The 8,476-nt window shown below is 40.3% G+C and overlaps 1 protein-coding gene across 1 annotated transcript in view; it reads right to left on the minus strand.

Moving 5' to 3' along the window:
• Positions 1-7,562, minus strand: part of BCHE (butyrylcholinesterase) — a 54,854-nt gene extending 47,292 nt beyond the window's left edge. The window contains exon 1 of the mRNA XM_014938844.1: positions 7,434-7,562. The gene's annotated coding sequence lies outside the window, so the exon portion shown is untranslated. The remainder of the gene's footprint in view (positions 1-7,433) is intronic.
• Between the last annotated feature and the right edge of the window lie 914 nt (positions 7,563-8,476).

The following is an 8,476-nucleotide window of genomic DNA, read 5'->3' on the forward strand; positions in this document are numbered from 1 at the left end:
GAATGGCCATTCCAACTCTGACCAAAAGTAAACCAACAAATGCCAGGGAAGTTTGCAAAAGTAAATTAGAAGAGCAGGCTAAACATGCAATGATACAAGTAAAACTTCCCAGCCAGGAAAAAACTGAGTCTCAGTAAGAAGCGATTTTTTTTTTTGTCTCATCGCCACACAGAGGTTTTTCTTCCTTGAATTTGTTCAAGCACTTTTTACAACCTTCTTGTAAACATTTGGCATCCGGAACATCCGGCAACAAGATCCATTGCTCAAGTACATGAGCCATGAAAAACTGTTCCTTTCAGATTGCTTCTGAACCCACCACCTGCTAGTTGTACACATGATAGTATAAAGGAAACTGGCCTAAGGTTCAAAGTTGGATCCTGATACTTTCCCTCGTAAAACTAGATAATTAGATAAGTGTTTAAGTGTTTGTGACACCAGAGACAAGGCCATCCCACAACACAATCAAACCCAGGAGCCCAAAACTTGAAACATAGACAAAACTCAGAGTTACATTGGGAGATGATTTAGTTGAATTTTATCTTTCACGTCACTAAGCATTTGACTAGGTATTATCTTCTTAATGTTCCCAAATCTTTTAGGGTAATTTCCCAGCTACCCTTCAACTTTTTGCTTGGTGCTGGAGTAGCTTTTCTACACTGTGTGCTTTCCTCCATCATTAATGAAACATTTACTGTCTTCTTTCTTTCCCCAAAGTACTCCAAGAAAAAAAGCTTTTAGCTCTGCTTAAAAAAGAAGAGGGGAAAATGTCCCTCTTCTTTTACACACTTCAGTGGGAAGGTACCAGATCAGGAATTATTCTAACACAAGAAGTGCGACACAAGTTATTCAGCTCCCAGTGGGGAGCTGGTCCTGTCCTGGCTTGTGGATCACACTTGCATTGCAGATGGCATACTGCACAGTTACTTTCTCTCCTAAAATGCTCTCCCAAAGAATACAACCGGATTCTTAGCTACCAAAAATCACAGTAGCACTACTATAGCCTGCTTCTGTACATTTATGTAGCTGAGCTGCGAATCCGTCCCTTCAGAAAGAAGGTAATTATATGTTGGACATTTTCAGATTTCCTTCCGTCTAAATTATTGAGAAGCAACTACTACTATGTCAAGTCCAGTGTTTTAGATGAGGTGATAAATGTGAATATAAAACTCCAGAACATTTACAAAGCCGCAAAATAGGGAAAAATGCCATGCTTAGAGAGGTTAAAATTCTTGCCCCACATACCTGTTCAATGCCAGCAAAAAAAGTTAACAGACAATAAAAGCAAATCTAAGGAAACCATTCAGTTGTAGTTCTAGAAGATTTATGACACAATCCCTCTCCAAAACCTATTATGGAAATTTGAAAACTACAGGGTAAAAGGTAAATTTCTGCCATGGATTTAAAACTATTCATGAGATGGAGAGAACAAAGGAGAAGAAAAAAGATCTAATTCTTTACATACAGAGAGGTTAATATGGAGTGCCCCAAGACCTGCTGCTGAGACTGATTTTTGTCACTTTAAATCACTGGCATAATGCAAAAAGTACTATACTTACTCAGCAAATATCCTGCACTTCTCTATCGCAATAAATACTTGTGCTTGCTTGCTTCAGATCAGGCTCCTGAGTCTGTGTGCCTTTACTTGTGATAGCACCCACAAGACTATCAGGGCACACAAAGAGGAAGCTTAATCTCGATGTGGTTACACTTCAGTAGAAATGTCCCAAGGGGAGAATATGTGTTACTTGCGATTACTCATAAATCAGAACAAAGACAATTTTTCTTTTAAACCATTCTGTTAGTCTGAAGCTCTGCAAGGCAGATAAAACATATTTTTCCCTTGTATTTTGAAAAAAATGTGGGAACCATGCTGCTACTGTAGAAAACACTGCTATTACATCTGAATAAATGGCACGCAGCATCAAAAAGATTCTTAAAATCCCAAGTAAATTCTGTCTTAAACATTTAAATCATACCATGCATGTGTGCAGATGTTCAGCATGGAAGTAGATGGTATACAACTCTTTTTTCTGTAAATGTAGCCAAGTGGAAAAGACAGTAGGGGAAGTTTCACGGAGATGAAGATTCATGAATCTAGCAATACAGGCACAATTAGATTCAGAGATGGTAGTTTCACTGTCTTGAAAAAAATAAATAAATAAAAAAAAATATCTAAACAACTCAGTAAAAATGTCTGCTTATTCTTCAAGAGCAGCCAAAAATGGTTAATGTCTTGCAAGCCACTGCTAGCAAAAAGATAAAATCCAATTTAAAAGTTTGATTATTTGACATCCTCTTGATTTTGAATTCAGTTTCAATTACACCACAGAAAACATTCAGAAGAAGCACAACAGAAATTTCTTCTAGGCAACAAGGGCTTTGAAAAGTGTAAAAGCAGTTTCACACAGGGTTCTGCTCCTTTTTTGACCAGGAAAACCAGCAAGTCTTTCAAATGTGCAGTGTCTCAAAAGCTGAAAAGCTGCTACGGTCACACTGACTAGAGAAATCTCACTCAATTATCCAATGCACATATATCAAGATAAAAATACTAGTTACAGTTAATACTCATGATTCAGAACATAAATTGATTAACAGTTGGTTCAGCCAAAAAATTGTCTTTGTGGTATATTTCATAGTTAGGCATCATGGCAGGAGGAATTGGCAGAAAACAAAGTTGAACATTTAATTTCCATTGTCAGCTGATGAAGCAATGATCTCAGAAAATCATTTGCCTTATGCCAATGCGTATTGATATATGTGACTATGGAATATTTCCATTTGCATTATGAATAATGCTGCCCAGTGTAGGCCACCTAAAATACCTCATTTTTCTAAAAATGTGATTGGAAGCCTTCCCAGCTTAAACAGTACATTTGCCCTTTCGAGAATAATGTAGAACAGGAGTCAATAATTGTAGTTTATTTCAGGTTGTATGTAGCACATGAAGGCATTCACCTTCTATTCACAAAGCAGTTGTGAAGTCTTGATAGTCCCTGTAGAGGAACTGATGGAAATTAACAGTTGATATCCACTTAGAAAGGAATTCAGAAAGCATCCTTGTTCTTTATTAGTGTGGTAAGGGCATCTACAAAATTAAAAAAAAATATGCTCACAATATTTTAAAAATATGTATTATTCAGTATCTCCTTTTCCTTTCTCTTGTTCTCGAATGCATGGATTAAGGTAAGGCTGAAGATACTGGTTTATTTTGTTAGAAATGTAGCATCTCAGTTTGTTCAGTGTTCCTTAGCTGATAAGAACATAGTTTAAATAAGCTAGAAGGCATAATAACTGTAATAATCTCAAAAGTATCTGTTTGCTGGAGCAGGCTGGTAGCTTCTGCCTACTTTTTTGCTTCTGAACATGTTGTTTAAAGATAATCAATTTTTTTTTTTCACAGCAAAATTCCTTAAGAATTCCTGCTCATCATGTCTAGACCTCTACTGTTACAAGAAATCATTATATGTTCTTTCAATCGTTGCTTGATTAAGAGTAATCTTGTACGTTCTTGCCCACTTTACTCCTAATGGAAGAGCATTTGACAATCTCAATCACTTGTGACTAGAAATCTCACTCCCATTTCCAGAATAAATGTATACAAAACGATTTTAATTATGATTGTTACAACTTCCTATTACATTTTCCCCTCTTGGCTATTTCTTTGTGGTTAAATTTATAAGGAAACATCTGCAACAGCTGCATCATTTTTCTAAGCTACACCAACCTGTTTCAGTCTATCAGAATTTTAGGGGTTAGAAAGAATTTACTTTCCTCTCATCATCCACATAAACCTTGTCCAGCCTGTCCCTGTTTAAAAGCATCACTCTCAACACAGAAGGATCAGATATACGTGCATCATTATTGGAAAGTACATCAATATCTTATACTTCATGTCTTATTTCTATACAGCTATTCCAATGAAACTATTCTAGATTAACCAGAACTGCCAAATTCTATTCCTTGTCCCTGAATGCATGACTTGGTTTGATTTGACATTACAAAACCAAATATGCTTTCATGATCGTTAGAGATGAACACAAAATGCAGGAATACCAGACAGTTCTCCAAGATGTAAATTCTGCTTTCTGACTACTCTGCAGCTTTTCCTTGGTTGCTCTGAACCGGCACAGGGCTCCCTATCTCGGGTCTGGAAGTCATCAACAACAGCAGTAAGCTGTGTGCTGGTAACTGTGTAATTACAGTCTTACTTGAAAAAGAAACTGAATCCACAATCTTTTCAGCATTGCAGAATGATGTACTTATTTGAAAATAGAATCCGTCCTTTTTCTTCCCTAGTCTATCAGCCATTCCAAAACTTCATCTTGTCTCTTTGAGGCCAGGCTGGTAGACAGTAGTCTGTCAAAAGTGACAGAGCTTTTCAAATACTTTTTGAAAAGTGATTATTCTACACAGAAATGAAGGGCCACTGGACTGTCCAGAGTCATTCCTTCTGCCTTCCTCACTTGGTTTACAGGAACCCCAGTGCCTTCTCTTCCCTCTGGGCTCATTGACCCAGCTCTGTTTCAGGTGAGAGAAACAAGTGAAGACCATTTCTTGAATCTGAGAACTTGGATAAAGAAGCAAAGGAAATAAAAACAGGGCAGGTGGTGCAAAATAGGGTTGGGATGACGTGAAGTGAGTACCAAGACTCAAGTGAGTATCCAGGGAGGTGGGGGTTGGTCTCTTCTCATGATTAATAGCTGATAGAAAAAGAGGAAACGGCATCAAGTTGCACCAAGGGAGGTTTAGGCTGGATATTAGGAGAAATTTATTCACTGAAAGGGTTGTCAAGCATTGGAACAGGCTGCCCAGGGAAGCGGTTGAGTCACTATCCCTGGAGGTGTTTAAAAAGATGTAGTGCTGAGGGACATGGTTTTGTGGTAACATGGCAGTGCTGGGTTAACAGTTGGACTAGAAGAGCTTATAGGTCTCTTCCAACCTAAATGATTCTATGTGATTCTAAGACCTAATTTGTCAATTTTTTTTTAAGTGACGTGGCAATTCGGCACCATCACTAGGTGGTCTGCTACCACAGCCTCTTTGCTTAGCTTGGCACTGAGATGGGAGGAATTGGGTTTTTTCCACAACTCTGTCTGATTTCCTTCTCACAGCAGCTTCGCACCAGTATTTCCCTCTGCTAGGTACGAAGTAAACTGCACTGGCTCGAGGTGGGAGGCAACCACGTTCCCTGCCCATAGCACACACCCACACGTGCAAATACACACACACACACATCTCAGTGGAAACTACTTCAGGTATTTTTTTCTCTTCAGAAAGGTGCTTTGTGTATTTCCACATTGACTGAAAGGATTTTCAGGGGAAAACACATCCAAATTAAAATCAGTCATTCTAAAAACACAGAAGGAGAATTTCTGTGTAACAGTCATACTTCTGCCAGAGAAAAACAGGCGTAGAAAGGGAAGAGAAGCCTTCCTAAGGGTTTTACAACTGGGAAGAGCTGGAAACGTTGTTTTTCAGAATTCTTAGAAACGCAATCATTTACTGCTTTTGCTCACTAAAAGAAGTATGCTAGTTATGGTAGAACTGCAGAGATGTTTATGCACCGATTGGAAAGACGAGGAGCCCAGGGAGCCTGGAGCAGACTGACTCCTCCAGGATCCAAAGACCTCAACACAAACACTGACTGGCCAAAAGATTAATCCCAGGAGGAAGAATGCAAAGATTTAACTAACCACCACTGCAGGATCACACGTGTTAATCAGCTTAGTTACCCACAGCATCGACCACACTGCTGTACCAGCTAATGATTAACTTCCCCAGTGCCACAGCCCATCCCTTGCTGTTGCAGATGGCCTTGGGGTCAGCTTGGAGAGAAAGGAGGGGAGAAGGGAAGAAGCTGAGCTCAACTCGTGCGTCACGAAGAAGCCGAAGAAGAAGGAATAGCCACTCCTCAGTGCTCGGCTTCAAGCAGCGAGCTGTCAGGCACGTTACATTAATAACTGTAATTTGTAACTGCGAAAGCTCCGGGATATCAGCAGTGCCTTGATGAACTGTGACCAAGGATTAGCTGCCAACAGCCTCCTCGCTCAGGAGGAGCTTCTCCAGCCCAGAAAGCACACAGCCTCCCCAGCAGAAGGGAACAGCGCTTGGGAAAGGCACTATCAAGTGATGGTAAACTCCAGCCTCTGAGTTTTGCTAATCTCATGGCACGACTGCAGCGCAAAGGAAAATACATTTGAAGTATCAACCTTACTGCCAACAGTTATGTGCCAGTGGAGTAGCAGGAAATCAGCTGAGAAGTGTTTGCTCTGTTTCTTCTAACATGTTGCACAAAAGACGTCTGACGGCATTATCAGCTAGAGAGAAATAGCTGCAAACTGCGGAGTAATTTTAAGTGCGTTTATGATGGCTGGATTTTTGATGATTGCAAAATTCCCACTGGGATCTAGAAGATGCAAGCAACTGACATTTAAAGCATTTTAATTCCACCTTGATGTCCCGCTAACACTTTAAAGAGAAAAAAGTACATGCAGCTTCATTCCACACGGATGCATAATTTTATCTCATCCAGTTTACTCAACCCGATGTTAATTTTCCTTCCAATATTACTGTGCAGTTTTAAGGCTGACATTTATTTCTTTGACCCTGATAGATTTAGATGATGTCTTTTTCTCCTCTGCAGCACTGCTAATTCATACACCAGTCCTCTTTACACCGGGGTGACCCCACATAAGCTGGGTACAAACCATCTCCCTGTGTCTGCCTTTCCACGTGCCGGGACGCATTGAAGAGTCACTCAGTGCCCCCCCAGCGTGACGCAGAGGTGTCTATATGTCCTTTTTGCAATTGTCCACTATGAGATTATTTAGTAGCAAAATATAATAGTGAAGTATTACAGTGCATTCAACTGCCTGTTCATTCTCCTGGAGCACGTTTTGCATTTTCAACAATAAAAGGCACAGAAGGGACCAACAACATGCCGTTTTTAGACACCAGCAATTAGTTAATTCTCTCTTTTGGGGTTCCCACAGAGCAGGACCTTCAGTTTCCTGTTTAACACTGTTCGTCTGTCCTCTGTGCATAGCCCAAAGCATAGGGCAGGAGAGGTCTAGCAGCTTCTCCCAGCCTTTGGGTGCAATCCAGTGCCTTTTTCCAGAGCGGTGCTTTGGGATGTGCACGGCCGGCGGCCGGCGTTCAGGACTAGAGGACACCCAAACACCCAGAGCCCCCCGCCACGGAGCCGATGGCTCCGGCCGGTGCTGCTCTCTCCTTTGCCCATTAAAACGTCACGCTTGTGAGGTTGGCAACGATTTACCACAGAAACGGGGGGGGGGAGAGGAGGGGGTAAGGAAGTTAAACAGAAAATATTTGTTTGTTTACTCTTCTAAGCTCCCTGTCTGACCACGCACACGCTTCCACCCCTCCCGCTTTCAACACTCTTCTACATGAAAAGGAAGCAGAAAAAGACCAACCTCAAAAGCTGATTTCCCCGTCTTGCTGCTGCTTCTTTCTTTGAATAAAAGAGCTTTCTCAGGCCAAGAACACGACTACCAAGTAGCCAAACTACTTACATCCGCAATTGCTGGCTTGCCTGCTGTCAGATAAGCATCAGGTTAAGGAGCCAGGAACATCACATGACTCAAAAGATATCCTACTTTTTACATGTAAATAATGTACTGAAGTAATGACAGTTTGGCAAACAACTGAAGGGAACACACACATTTCTGCTCAGTTTTGTTTACACTTCTGTGCATTTCCCACTTTACTGAGACCTTTGCCTATTATAGCATGTTTTTATAGCTGCTGATAGGACTGGAGTTCCTTGTTTGTTTTGAAATGCTTCCCAAGAACCAAAACAAGTATACATAGATTTTTTTATTTTCTTTTTTTTTTTTTTAAACTTTTTACAGTCTTAATTCACAGCGTTGATTTGTCATTTGAGTGGATTGTGCTACATGCCACATTGCTTTTATTAGAAATAAAGAAGCATTATAATCTAGTGCAACATTGGGGTAGCCATCCAACTCGTTTATTTAGTTTTCAGCTCTGGTAGTACATGGCTGTATGAGCGTGGGGCATCAATTCAGTGCTCGCCACTGAGAAGGGGCTCTGAGTTCCAGTCAGCTAGCTACTGTGGTGTTGAACTAGTTTCTTTTCCATTTCCAGTTTTCTGATGAAAAAAAAAAGTTGGTTTTTGTTTTGGGGGTGTTTTTTGATTGGTGGCAGTGTTTTTTTTTTTAATTAGTATTTTCTGTGATTATTTTAATTGAATAAAAACCACCAAATTTTACTCCAGAAATAAAATGTCTCAAAAATAATTCAAGTTGAAAAGACTCCACTGCTCAGTTCTCAGGAAATCTGCAACGCTGTCACTCTCATGTTGTCACTCCATTGTATCCTCAGTCCAGGGTGTATCTGCCATTCCCGTCATAAACTCTTAAGTCTGAGCCATTTACATTCTAAGTTTGGGCACAAACAGCACAAGGAAGTTAAGCTGGAGATAACATTTGACTTA

The sequence above is a fragment of the Calidris pugnax genome, unplaced genomic scaffold (assembly GCF_001431845.1).
Source record: "Calidris pugnax isolate Ruff unplaced genomic scaffold, ASM143184v1 scaffold52, whole genome shotgun sequence".
Taxonomy (NCBI): Eukaryota; Metazoa; Chordata; class Aves; order Charadriiformes; family Scolopacidae; genus Calidris; species Calidris pugnax.